The 13,712-nt window shown below is 49.5% G+C and overlaps 1 pseudogene; it reads left to right on the top strand.

The window, feature by feature from the left end:
• Positions 1–3,550: 3,550 nt before the first annotated feature.
• Positions 3,551–12,942, top strand: LOC109758499 (cysteine-rich receptor-like protein kinase 43; annotated as a pseudogene).
• The last annotated feature ends 770 nt before the right edge of the window (positions 12,943–13,712 follow it).

Below are 13,712 nucleotides of genomic sequence, written 5' to 3'. Positions count from 1 at the left end.
CACCGAGAGCCTCCGTGAGCTACCACGCCGACTACTATCCAGGCTACTGACTGCTTACCAAGTTAGGCCAAAAGCCTAAGCTTGGGGGAGTGCGTGTTTCTCACCGACATTACATTCATGTTCACACATTTCATTCCAGTTGTCGGTGTCCACACTTTTTCATTGTATCATCCATGCTTAAATTTACTTTCTTGCTTTCTTCCTGTGTGTTTGAAAAACTTTAGAAAAACCAAAAACAATAGTTGTAGTTAGTTTACTTTCTATGCGTGCTTAGTTGTAGTACTTAAAAGAAAACCCAAAAAGATTTCCTTGTTCTTCTTTTGCTTGTTGGGAGCTTTCCCGTGTAAATAGTTTTTCTCGTTTTTGCTTTTCCCTTTTTATTTGCTTGCTCAAGAAAACCAAAAACTCCAAAATATTTCAGTGTGTTCCTCTGAATTTCTTTTCTTTTTATTCGAGTTGTACCGAGGAGAAGACCACGATGAAAATGTCGAGTGGCTCCCATATGAATAACTGTTGATCTAAAAGAGCCCATTTTACCTTGTCTTCTCCTGTTGAATAAAATGTTTGCAGATTCCAGCTTAGTCCACGACACTGTTGCACTATTATTATTTTCACAACGTTCGGTCGTGCAAGTGAAAGGCAATAATGACGATATTCGTTGAACTGGCCGTGGAAGAGAGAAACGGGTATGAACTCGACTTGTTCTGTTTGTGTAAATATGTTTAACCTAGTATCCATGATTCATCCCATTATGATTAAACATGTTTGCAATGACAATTAGAGATTATAGTTTCTCATGCCATGCATAAGTAGCTAGGAGTGGATAATGATTTATCTTGGACATCAACATTGCGTTAAAATGATTGTGATGTAGTATGATGATATGGTATCCTCCTCTGAATGTTCAAGTGGCTTGACTTGGCACATGTTCATGCATGTAGTTGAATCAAAACCAACATAGCCTCTATGATATTTATGTTCATGATGTTCATATCCTACTCATGCTAGTGTCCATTGTTACTTATGCATAATACATGTTCATGACCGTTGTTGCTCTCTAGCTGGCTGCTTCTCAACCTAATTGTTAGCCTTCGCCTGTACTAAGTGAGAATTCTGCTTGTACATCAAAAACCTTGAACCCAAAGTTATTCCAAATGAGTCCACCATACCTACCTATATGCGGTATTACCCTGCCGTCCTAAGTAAAATTGCACGTGCCACCTCTAAAAACTTGTAATAAATATCCTTTTTGTGTGTCTGGATCATTCATGGAACGACACGAGGTGGTCGGTATCTTCCATACTAAGCGGGTTATTCTCAGGTCAAGTATTTATTCACTCGCCATCGCATGAGAAAAGGGCAGTAATAGGGATGCCCAGTCCCAAACTGCAAACAGAAAAAGCTTACAAATAATCAAACAAAAACTCCCAATGGATTCAAAACCTTTACTTTTATCGCTTGGGAACCGCCACTAGCGTGCTTAGCATGGAAGATATTGATAACTGATGGTCGTGAAGTAAATGAGAAGGGTGCATGTCTCAAAATATCATTTACCTTTAAAAAAACTTGAGCTCTGGCACCTCTACAGATTACTGCTTCCCTATGCGAAGGGACTTTCTATTTACTTTTATGTTGTGTCATCACCCTCTAAAATAAGCGCCTGAACCTGAGAGCACTGCTGTCATGCTTATGCATTGTGTGTAGCTAATGTTGGATGCATCATGACTGGATCTTTTCTACCATGAATTACAATGTTTAGTCGCTCCTTGAACTTTGGAGGTGCTCTGCATTTATGTTTTGCGGTCTCAGAAAGGGCTAGCGAGATACCACTATTGTCATATTATATCATGGTTGTTTTGATAATGTGTTGCCGTTTGAGATATCTTATTATTGCTCGCTAGCTGATTATGTCGTTGATATGAGTTAATATAATCTTTAAGAGTTATTGTCCGCATGGTTAGTTATAATGTTGATTGAAAACCTGGGTGCTGTTTAAGCCTATTTATGCAAACAAGAGCAGAGTTCATAAAAGTTTTTCCTTTTCACTTTCAGTTTATCAACTGAATTACTTGAGGACAAGCAAAGGTTTAAGCTTGGGGGAGTTGATACGTCTCCAACGTATCTACTTTTCCTAACACTTTTCCTCTTGTTTTGGACTCTAATTTGCATGATTTGAATGAAACTAAGACGCTGTTTTTAGCAGAACTACCATGGTGTTGTTTTTGTGCAGAATTTTTTTCTCAGAGTGGAACGAAACTTTGCGAGGATTTTTTATATCAATAAAGAGAATTTCTGGAGCCAAGACCCACCAGAGGGGGGCACCTGGGTGGGTACACCCACCAGGGCGCCCCCCCTCCTAGCGCGCCCAGGTGGGTTGTCCCCACCTGGTCGCCCCGTAGACCCTGAAACCGACGCTATAAAATCTTATTTTTCAAAAAAAAAATCAGGGAGAAAGAATTATCGCGATCCACGAGACGGAGCCGCCGTCACCTCCTGTTCTTCATCAGGAGGCCAGATCTGGAGTCCGTTTGGGACTCTGGAGAGGGGGATCTTCGTTCTTCATCATCACCAACCCTTCTCCATCGCCAATTCCATGATGCTCCCCACCGGGAGTGAGTAATTCCTTCATAGGCTCGCTGGTCGATGATGAGTTGGATGAGATTCATCATGTAATCGAGTTAGTTTTGTTAGGGCTTGATCCCTAGTATCCATTATGTTCTAAGATTGATGTTGCTATGACTTTGCCATGCTTAATGCTAGTCACTTTGGGCCCGGGTGCCATGAATTCAGATCTGGACTGTTTATTCACCATTATATCCATGTTCTAGATCCGATCTTGCAAGTTATAGTCACCTACTACGTGTTATGATCTGGCAACCCGAGAGTGACAATAGTCGGGACCACTCCCGGTGATGACCGTAGTTTGAGGAGTTCATGTATTCACCGTGTGTTAATGCTTTGTTCCGGTTCTCTATTAAAAGTAGGCCTTAATATCCCTTAGTTTCCAATATGGACCCCGCTGCCACGGGAGGGTAGGACAAAAGATGCCATGCAAGTTCTTTCCATAAGCACGTATGACTATTTACAGAATACATGCCTACATTGTATTCATGAATTGGAGCTAGTGTCGTATCGCCCTAGGTTATGACTGTCACATGACGAATATCATCCTACAAATTACTGGTCCAATGCCTACGAATTTATCATATATTGTACTTCCTAAGTTACTACTGCTGTTGTTACTATTGCACTTGCTACAAAACTACTGCTATCACTGTTACCGTTACCATTGCTGCTATCACTATTATCAAAACTATCATACTACTTTGCTACTGATCACTTTGTTGCAGATAATTAATCTCCAGGTGTGGTTGAATTGACAACTCAGCTGCTAATACTTCAAATATTCTTTGGCTCCCCTTGTGTCGAATCTATAAATTTGGGTTGAATACTCTACCCTCGAAAACTATTGCGACCCCCTATACTTGTGGGTTATCAAAAGCTCATATGTTTTTTCACAGGGTCAGCTGTAGGAAGAACCAGGACGTCGATGGGATCCAGGTTTGAGGTGGAGAAGTTCATGGAACTGAAAACCTTGGGTTATGGCAGACAAAGGTGAAAGATTTGTTGGCACAACAGGGATGCTTGAAGGCGTTGCGGGAAGTCAATTCAGCTAAGATACATGTGATGCATGGAAGTTCGCGGAAGACGATTTGGGAGCCTCGAGCGTGTTATGCAGTCGAAGAAGTTCGGCTGGGTCGGACTAGATAGTCTGATGGATCGACGTGAGTCGGTTGGTACAGAAGACGGTGGTGGGATCGGCGACGGCGACATAGGAGCGTGATGTTGATGATGATCGACTTCTGGGACGTGGAAACACGTGGCGCAGGCCTGAGGGCTTGTGCAGCTTCGACAAGACTATGGCGTGGGGTTGATTCAAGACCGTGCACATGTGAGCTTGAAGTAGACGGGGCGCGTGGGTGGACTGATAATCTACCAGGGAGTCATATTGAAGGTGGAGCTGGAGTCTAGAGGACTTCACTTAGTGCTGATTGAGGGGCTACGGCGTAAGTGCACAAAGAGTCTAAGCCTATTCAGTGGGAAAAGCAAGTGACATGTAATTCGGATTGGAGCCCGGTGGTCTGATGGAAGCGTGAAACTCGTCATCGGTCGGTGATGATCGGTGGTACTCTCCAGTGGGGGTTGAGTAGTGTGGTTTCGCGATCCTTGAGACTTGACCAGGATAGCAGAGGCTCAACGCAGTAATAGCGGCGAGGCGTGCGACGCGCACAGGGCATGGAGACGGGCCAGGGCTCTGGTGGTCATACATGTGGTGAGACAACTGCGAATTTGACTCGGGGTGACTACAAGCAACGGTGAAATTCCTTCAAGTTTCAGACAGGCGGTCAAGAAAGGAGCAGTGATGTTGAGTTCAGGTAACTCTTATGTGTGACACCCAATATGTGAGTTGTTCACTTTCACGCAGGTCAATGGTCAGTGTGTAATGGCGTTGGACGGATACTCTAAAAGTTGGGATCACAAACTAGAGTAATAAGGAACTTAATTTTGCTCGAGTGTTGATTGTGGTCAAGAAATGAAGGGACTACAAGTTGTAGGTGGAGTCATATGGAGTCTTTGGAGTAGCAGTTGTGCTCACGGGATAAGCTCAAGTCTAATGTACATGAAAGTTTGATGCATTGACAAACTCAAGGTGGTGGAGAATATTCGTCAAGGTGGAGTTTGTTGGAAGAAAATCTTATACGACCGGGTCGCAGGCTTTCAAACGAACGACCCTACACATCGTACGACACGTGGAAGCGTGAATCTCCAAGCAAACAGCCCACTTCTTCTTCCCCGCTAGACCATCACCGATTCCATGTGTTGCAGTGCTTCGTCGTACCGGTTCTTCCTGTACTCATTGTCTCTAGTGCGAGTCACCTGCGCAGGTTGTCCTTCCGACAACGAGAAGTTCGCCGGCGACCTCATGCAGTTGGTAAGGAACGGGCTGGCGGAGTTAATTAAATTGCTTCTCGCGGGTGCTGTCAGATCTGAGCTCGTCCAGGCTCGGCGGACGGATGTTGCCGGCAGGGGGTGCACTGGTCAGCGAAGGCTCCCCGTGCTCCTGCCGGCTCGACGGAGTAGTTGCTCTAGCGGCTCCTGCTCCTCATCTGCCCCTCGCGGTACCAGGGGTGTGAGCCTGTGAGGGTCGTTCACCTGCGAGCTCGCCGGACTTGGGCGGCATGATGGAGCAGCGACTAAGTCAGCCACCGGCGGCGGGCTGGGCAATCCAATTTGGAAGGGGATTAATTTATGTTGGAAAGGAATTAACGGTAACGATGAATCACGGATACTCTGGTCGCTTGAAGATTTACGAATACACGTGTCGCACGATAGATTGGGTCGTTCGTTTGGAAGCATGAGACTCAGTCGTATAAGATTTTCTTCCGAGTTTGTTAGAGTTGTGTCGAATATTGTGTATAAAATAGGTTACAGTTGGACTTGTAATTGTATTGTGTTTAGATAGAATATATAGTCGTGTCCTAGTAGGACACTTGTATCCTAGGCCTCTCGTATATAGTGAGGGTAGACACATGATGTAACCTATGCCAACATAATAGCACCGGAACGCGGGGGAAGCCGGCGGCATGTGCCGGCGTCCAGGATGACCGGGTGCGGTATTGTAGCGGTGTCATGAGGAGGAGTGCCCATAGTCAGGCCCCGGTGATGCAGCCATATCGGTAAACCTCGTTAACAAATCTCGGTGTCGTGCCTCGTGTGATTGCATGGTTCTTGGATGATCAACAGTATGACTCGGATTAAATTCTAACATGATTGGCAATTACTTTGCACGGAGTAGCATCTAGAATTTGATGTACAGACGTGCTCAAGCCGCCAGGACACACGCCGCGCGCAGTGTATGCCGTTCATCGCATCTCGTTCTCTGCCCCGCCATAAACTCCAGTCCTTATCAGTGAAGAGCTTGTCGGGCCACTTTCCAAGCGCCAGTACGGCAGTACGTTTGCTTGCTGCTCACTAGCTCTTTCCTCTTGCCTTTGCACAGTTTGGATTTAATGCTCGGCTAAGGAAGCCATAGATCTCCCTTGGAGCCCAACGAGCAACCACAGTCGGGCCATTTTCTGAGTTTCTTTGGCCCGGCGAGGTGCTTGCTGCTCTAGCTGGCTAACAGTATGGCAATGATGAAGAGATGCCTTTGCAGATCCGAGGAAGACTTCAAAGGTAATGGTCGAACAATTGAACTGTCTCTTGTCTCCCTGTCTTTACTGATGCGAGGTCTTAGCATTTGAGTTATTTTCTAGTAGAAAAGATTAAAGTATATCCAAAGCTGATATTTTTTTCTCTCTTTTCCTGAATTGCTGAGCAGGACTGTTAAGGAAAACCAACATCCATCTTTACTCCTATAAAGAGATCAAAAGAGCAACGAACAACTTCGACCATGGCAACAAGCTAGGCAGAGGTGGTTTCGGAACTGTATACAAGGTATTGTTGTTACCTCTCGGCGCTTGTTCAGTTAAACTAGGAAAAATCGAACAGCTAAATCCCTGTTATGTGGCACATGTAGGGAACCTTTGGAGACGGCACTGCATTTGCTGCCAAGGTTCTATCTTGTGAATCTGAACAAGGGATCAAGGAATTCCTGACAGAGATCGAAAGCATCGGCGAGGCCAAGCATGCGAACCTCTTCAGCTTGCTGGGCTGCTGTGTCCAGAAGCAAAATAGGATCCTGGTCTATGAGTTCGCGGAGAACAACAGCCTCGATCATGCACTCAAAGGTGGTTAGTCCCACCCAACCCAGTTCAGAGTTTCAGATTCACACCACGAGGCTCTCCACTCATACTGAGGGAAAAGAGCGTATTTCAGCTCTAGGTTCAGCGAGCGGAGCAGCGATTCTCCCATGGAGCGTGAGATCGGACATCTGTATGGGCACGGCCAGGGGGCTGAGCTACCTCCACAAGAAGCATGAGCCCAACATCGTGCACAGATACATCAAGGCAAGCAACGTCCTCCTCGGCAGAAACTACAGCCCCAAAATCAGGGACTTTGGCTTAGCGAAGCTGTTCCCGGATAACGTCACCCATGTCAGCACGCGTGTGGTCGGGACGACGTGCGTGAGCCCTTCTTCCTCCTCCAGACACAGAGCCGTTTCGTCTCCTAAGACCAACAAGAGACTGGTGGTTGATGTCTGTGCATGTCTGCGGCGGATACCTGGCGCCTGAATACGTGGTGCACGGGCAGCTGACCAAGAAGGCCGACGTCTACAGCTTCGGCGTCCTCCTCCTCGAGGTCATCAGCGGCCGGAGGGTATCGGAGACGATTCGATCGGACACGTTCCTCGTGAGACAGGTCGCTTAGCTAGCTTCGGTTTTCCGATCCGCTGAATATGGCATCTCTGTGCTGCTGGCGCTCATGTTGATCTTTGTTGCAGTGCAGGCATGGCTGCTCTACGAGCAGGGAACGCCGCTGGACATCGTGGACGCCAGTGTCAAGGACTACCCAGAGGCAGAGGTGCTCAGATACGTCAAGGTAGGCCTGGCGTACAAACAGGCGGCGCCCGACGGGAGGCCGACGATGCGGCAGGTGGTGAAGATGCTGTCGCGGCCCGCCGCGTCCCGCGAGCTAGAGATGCACTTGGCCGACCATCACTACTCATCTGCCCTCACGCGTCCTGGCTTGAGCTTGTCACCTCTTTCCTCCATGGCAACAAGTAGTACAAATTCCGCCTCGGCCACTTACAGTGAAATCGTGCCCAGGTAGATGGATTGATTTTTGAAACAAGACCATGCTCTAAAAACACTATTTTTAATGCACTTTGAAGCACTGAACTTTTATTCAAAACATTAGGAATGTTTTTCCTACATGGAATTTTACACATATGTATAACGTTCAACAATGTTTGTTTTCTTTCTTAAAAGGCAATGTTTGTTGTAAAACACATGGTGGTGCATTTGAGCTCATGAGCAAAAGAGCTATTCCACCCTCCTCGCCTGTTAAAATTCCAGAAACCAACATGCCCTCGGACATGCACCTGATTGGCATGGCCAAGCGAAATTGCGCAGCCCCGAAGATTAGCCAAAGTCATCGAGGATCACAGAACAAGCACTAATATCCAGCTTCTGCGTCTTGATAAATATCATCAGGTCATAAACAAAGATCAATAACCTCTAGCTCAATCAGATATGTCTAAAGACATTGCCCATGAACATTTTCATGGCTTCTGGAGCGAGATCTTCCAAATCAAATAAACAACAGCATCTCCAATAGATGATCCAAATGTAAAAATAACTAACTTTTGGACCGTCTGAGGCAAAAAACGCAGCTCCAACAGACGGTCCATATGTAAAAAAAAATGGACCACGGCCTCCTCGTGATGTAAAATACAACACCTCGCGATGCAAATTTACATCACGAGGTACATCTGGTCCAAAACCAGCCGCCGTGTAACGCCCGGATAATCATGCTACAGTAATCTCACGTTAAGGATGGCACGTCACCTCTGTCACTGTAATTAATCTCGGGTTAATTCAAAACCGTTTAAAATTTAAATTCAAATTAATGTCAATAATAAAAGTTTTCAAAAATTTAAACAAAAATGTTCGGTGGGTGCCAGATATTGCACTGATAATGATTGTGGAGAAAACATATTTTTAGAAAATGCCTAACTAATTTAAAATGATGTAAAACAGAAAAGAAAATAAATAAAAAGAAAAGAAAATGCAACAGAGAAAAAAAAGAACAAAAGGAGGAAGAAGCCCCCCCCTGCTGGACCGCGGCCCAGCTGGCCTTCGGGCCAACCAGGCCGGCCCCCACTCCACTCCTTATCCCCTCGCCCCCCCCCCCCCCCCCCCCGCAACCCTAGCCACCACCGACAACCCCCACCTCCCCACTCACTCGCTCCCCCACCCCCCGATCCCATCTGGATCGGGGCAACGACTGCGACGCCCCGACTCGTCCCCACCGCCACGGCCACCTCGCCGGAGCCACCGCGCCGCCTCCTCCCTGGAGTCCCCCGCTCGCCCGACGACCCCGCCCCCTAGATCGACGCCGCCTCGACCTCGTCTCGTCCCCGACGGACTGCTTCCCCTCCGGCGCCGTCGTCCCCGACCCCCCCTCCACGAGCCCCGCTGCCTAGACCCCACCGCCCCGTGGTGAGGCTCCGGCATCCCCTCCTCCTTCCTTGCTCCGGCCACTTCGGCCAGGGCCTCGCTCACCGGCGCCCGCACGCGCGCGCTGTTCCGTCTGGCCGCGCCCGTCGCCTCGCGCCAACGCGCCTCGCCGGCGCCGTGCCGTTGGCCGCGCCTGGGCTCGGCCCTGGTCACGCCCCCGACCGCACCCACGCGCGCCCGCACGGCCATCGCCCGCGCGCGCCCCGACCGCGCGCCCGCGTCGGCCACGCCCCGCCTGGCCCCCTCGTCGCACTAACCCCGGCCGTCGCCTCAGGCCCCTGCTCGCCGTGCCCGCGCCCACACCACGCCCGTCCGCCACCGCCGCGGCCAAAGCGTCGGGGCCGTGCCCGAGTGGCTCGGCCATGGCCTCGCCCTCCCCCGTCTCTCCCTCTGTCCCGTGGCCTCGCCACCGCGCCTGCCCCTTCGCGCCACTCCGACCGCACCGGCGCCACCCCTCGCCTCCGCCAGCCGTCGCCGGAGATGGCCGCGCCGGCGAGCCCCACCATAGGTGCCCCGGCGTCCTCGTCCCGCCCTGCGGGAGAGCGTTCGCTCGGGTGCGCCCGCACCCTGGACCAAACCCGCAGTGCCCCCTGGGCCACTGCCAGGTGGGCCTCGCCCCCCCCCCTGAGCCACTGCCCCCTGGGCCCGAACCCCGTGGCCCTATGACATATGGGGCCCAGCCCACAGAACGAAAAGAAAAAAATATAAAATAAAAATAAAAATAATAAAATAAATAAATTAATAATAATAATAATAAATTAATTAATAAAAATTAATAAATAAATAAAGAAAGAAAATAAAAATAAAAATAATTTTAATTAATTAATTAATTAATTAACTAAATTAGTTAAGTTAATTAATCCTGTTTAAACTAATCTAATTAGTTAATTAATTTAACTAAACAGTAGTTAATTAGCTAACAGTCACTGACAGGTGGGACCCACCTGTCAGGTTGACCGGGTCAACGGTCAACGTTGACTGCTGATGTCAGCATGACATCATGCTGATGTCATAAATCCAAATTTCGAATTAAATTAAATAATTAATTAAATTCCAGAAATTAATAAAATCTTTAGAAAATCATATCTTTTAATCCGTAACTCGGATTAAAATATTTTCAACATGAAAGTTGCTCAGAACGACGAGACGAATTCGGATACGCGGTCCGTTCGTCCACCACACCTTCCTAACCTATCGAACTCGCAACTTTCCCCCTCCGGTCCATCTGTCCGAAAACGCAAAACATCGGGAATACTTTCCCGGATGTCCCCCCCTTCACCGGTACCACCTACTGTCGCGTTAGGACACCCCTAGCACTTCTCATTGTCATGTCACGCATCGTCATGCTTATGTTTGCATGGTATTTACTGTTTCTTCCCCCTCTTCTCTCTGGTAGACTACGAGACCGACACTGCTGCTGCCCAGTTCGACTACGGAGTTGACGACCCCTCCTACTTGCCAGAGCAACCAGGCAAGCCCCCCCTTGATCACCAGATATCGCCTATTCTTCTCTATACTGCTTGCATTAGAGTAGTGTAGCATGTTACTACTTTCCGATATCCTATCCTGATGCATAGCCTATCCTTGCTACTACTGTTGTTACCTTTACCTGCAATCCTACATGCTTAGTATAGGATGCTAGTTTTCCATCAGTGGCCCTACATTCTTGTCCGTCTGTTGAGCTATACTATCGGGCCGTGATCACCTGGGCGGTGATCACGGGTATATACTTATATACTATATACATGACACATGTGATGACTAAAGTCGGGTCGGCTCGTAGGAGTACCCGCAAGTGGATCTTTGTGGCGGAGCGACAGGGCAGGTTGAGACCGCCTAGGTGAGAGGTGGGCCTGGCCCTGGACGGCGTCCGCGGTTACTTCGACATAACACGCTTAACGAGTTCTTGGTATTTGATCTGAGTCTGGCCATTTGGTCTATACGCACTAACCATCTACGTGGGAGTAGTTATGGGTATCCCGACGTCGTGGTATCAGCCGAAGCTCTTTTGACGTCAGCAACTGAGTGGCGCGCGCCGCATTGGACCGTAAGCTCGCGTTTGTATTAAGGGGGCTAGGTCTGCTTCCGGCCGCGTACGCAACGTGCAGGTGTGCATAGGGCGATGGGCCCAGACCCCTGCGCGCATAGGTTTAGACCGACGTGCCGACCTCTCTGTTGAGCCTAGGTGGGGCTGCGACGTGTTGATCTTACGAGGCCGGGCATGACCCAGAAAAGTGTGTCCGGCCAAATGGGATCGAGCGTGTTGGGTTATGTGGTGCATCCCTGCAGGGAAGTTTATCTATTCGAATAGCCGTGTCCCTCGGCAAAAGGACGACCCGGAGTTGTACCTTGACCTTATGACAACTAGAACCGGATACTGAATAAAATACACCCTTCCAAGTGCCAGATACAACCCGGTGATCGCTCTCTAACAGGGCGACGAGGAGGGGATCTCCGGGTAGGATTATGCTATGCGATGCTACTTGGAGGACTTCAATCTACTCTCTTCTACATGCTGCAAGATGGAGATGACCAGAAGCGTAGTCTTCGACAGGACTAGCTATCCCCCTCTTATTCTGGCATTCTGCAGTACAGTCCACTGATATGCCCCTTTACACATATACCCATGCATATGTAGTGTAGCTCCTTGCTTGCGAGTACTTTGGATGAGTACTCACGGTTGCTTCTCTCCCTCTTTTCTCCCTTTCCTTTCTATCTGGTTGTTGCAACCAGATGCTGGAGTCCAGGAGCCAGACGCCACCGTCGACGACGACACCTACGACACTGGAGGTGCCTACTACTACGTGCAGGCCGCTGACGACGACCAGGAGTAGTTAGGAGGATCCCAGGCAGGAGGCCTGCGCCTCGTTCGATCTGTATCCCAGTTTGTGCTAGCCTTCTTAAGGCAAACTTGTTTAACTTATGTCTGTACTCAGATATTGTTGCTTCCGCTGACTCGTCTGTGATCGAGCACTTGTATTCGAGCCCTCGAGGCCCCTGGCTTGTATTATGATGCTTGTATGACTTATTTATGTTTTAGAGTTGTGTTGTGATATCTTCCTGTGAGTCCCTGATCTTGGTCGTACACATTTGCGTGCATGATTAGTGTACGGTCAAATCGGGGGCGTCACACGCCGCCTGCGAAAGCCCAACCGCCACTTCATTTTCTTTCCCGCCTGCCCGCCCGCGACCTCCCGCCTGTCCGCCGCCGCCCCCCCGCCTCCACACCCCGCCACACGCCGCCCGCATCAGATCCGGCGCCGCCCCGCCCCCCGCCGCTGTTTCCACACCGCCCCGCCGCCCGCCAGCCCGCCGTAGCTCCGTTCGCCACCGCCCCGGCCGCACGCCGCCGCCGCTCCACCGCTCTTCGATGGTGCCGAAGAAGACGCCGAAGGGCAAGTCGGGCTTCTTCGGCGTGAGGCAGAAGCCCTTGGGTAACTGGGGTGTGGAGTTCTACGACGCTAGAAGGCGTTGGTGGATCGGCACGTACCCCTCCGCCCACGAGGCCGCGCGTGCCTACGACGTGGCGGTGTGGCTTGCCGAGAGGCCTCGGTCGCACCTCAACTTCCCAGAGATCGAGAGTCGGGCGAAAGCGGAGATGCTTGTGCCGCAGGGCTTCAACATGAAGAAGATCACGACGAAGAAGGAGACGAAGAAGCCGTCGGTTGTCGTCAGTGCTGGCGAGACCGACGAGGAGGCGATGGCGAGGTTTGCTCAGGAGCATCCGGAGTACGTCCAGGCCGAGCTGGAGTACTACTGAAAGCGTGAGGCGGAGCAGAAGAAGAAGGGGCCGAAGAAGGAGGACGAGGCCGGTCCCTCGACGGTGATCCCATCGAGTCCTCTTTTGAGGAGGACTGGGCAGACTTCTCGGACAAGGAGGAGGAGGAGGAGGGGTGCAACGACCCGACGAAGGAGGAGTTCTGGGCGCAGTTCCGCAGCTCCGACGATGAGGAGTAGTTTATCTAGTAGTTTGAATAAGTAGTAGTTGAAGTTCATGTATGAAACTATGTTGAATGGACTAGTAGTATGTCGTTTTGAGAAATTTACATCTTCATTTTGGACCATCTATTGGAGTTTCTCTTTTGGACCATCTGTTGGAGTTGAGCTTTTCTCGGAGCTCCAAAACGCACTTTTTGACGGTCCAAATTTTACATCTTCGGCTTTGGACCGCCAAATTTTGGACCATCTATTGGAGATTGTTGGGGATATAACTATTAGGTATGACCCGCCCAGGAGGGGCCGGGTTATACCTATGGCGATTCATGAATCCCAAGACAGCTCTGGAAGATGGCGGTTCAGTTAAGGGCCCAAGGCCCAAAGGCGACTCAAGGCCCGTAGAGATAAACCGCCATATGTACATAACTTGTATTGTAAGGCAGGGATAGTTAGAGACCAAGCCGGACACTGTTTATGAGCCGGTCGGGACTCTGTGAGCCGCTAGGCGTCAACCTCTGTATATAAAGGGACGACCCGGCGGCGGTTCAGGGCAAGTAACATCAGATCGAAAGCTAGGTCAAGCGAATTCGCTCC

Source organism: Aegilops tauschii, chromosome 6, assembly GCF_002575655.3.
Source record: "Aegilops tauschii subsp. strangulata cultivar AL8/78 chromosome 6, Aet v6.0, whole genome shotgun sequence".
Lineage (NCBI taxonomy): Eukaryota > Viridiplantae > Streptophyta > Magnoliopsida > Poales > Poaceae > Aegilops > Aegilops tauschii.
Note: the sequence above shows the minus strand (reverse complement) of the source record. Positions and strands in the feature narration are given on the sequence as shown.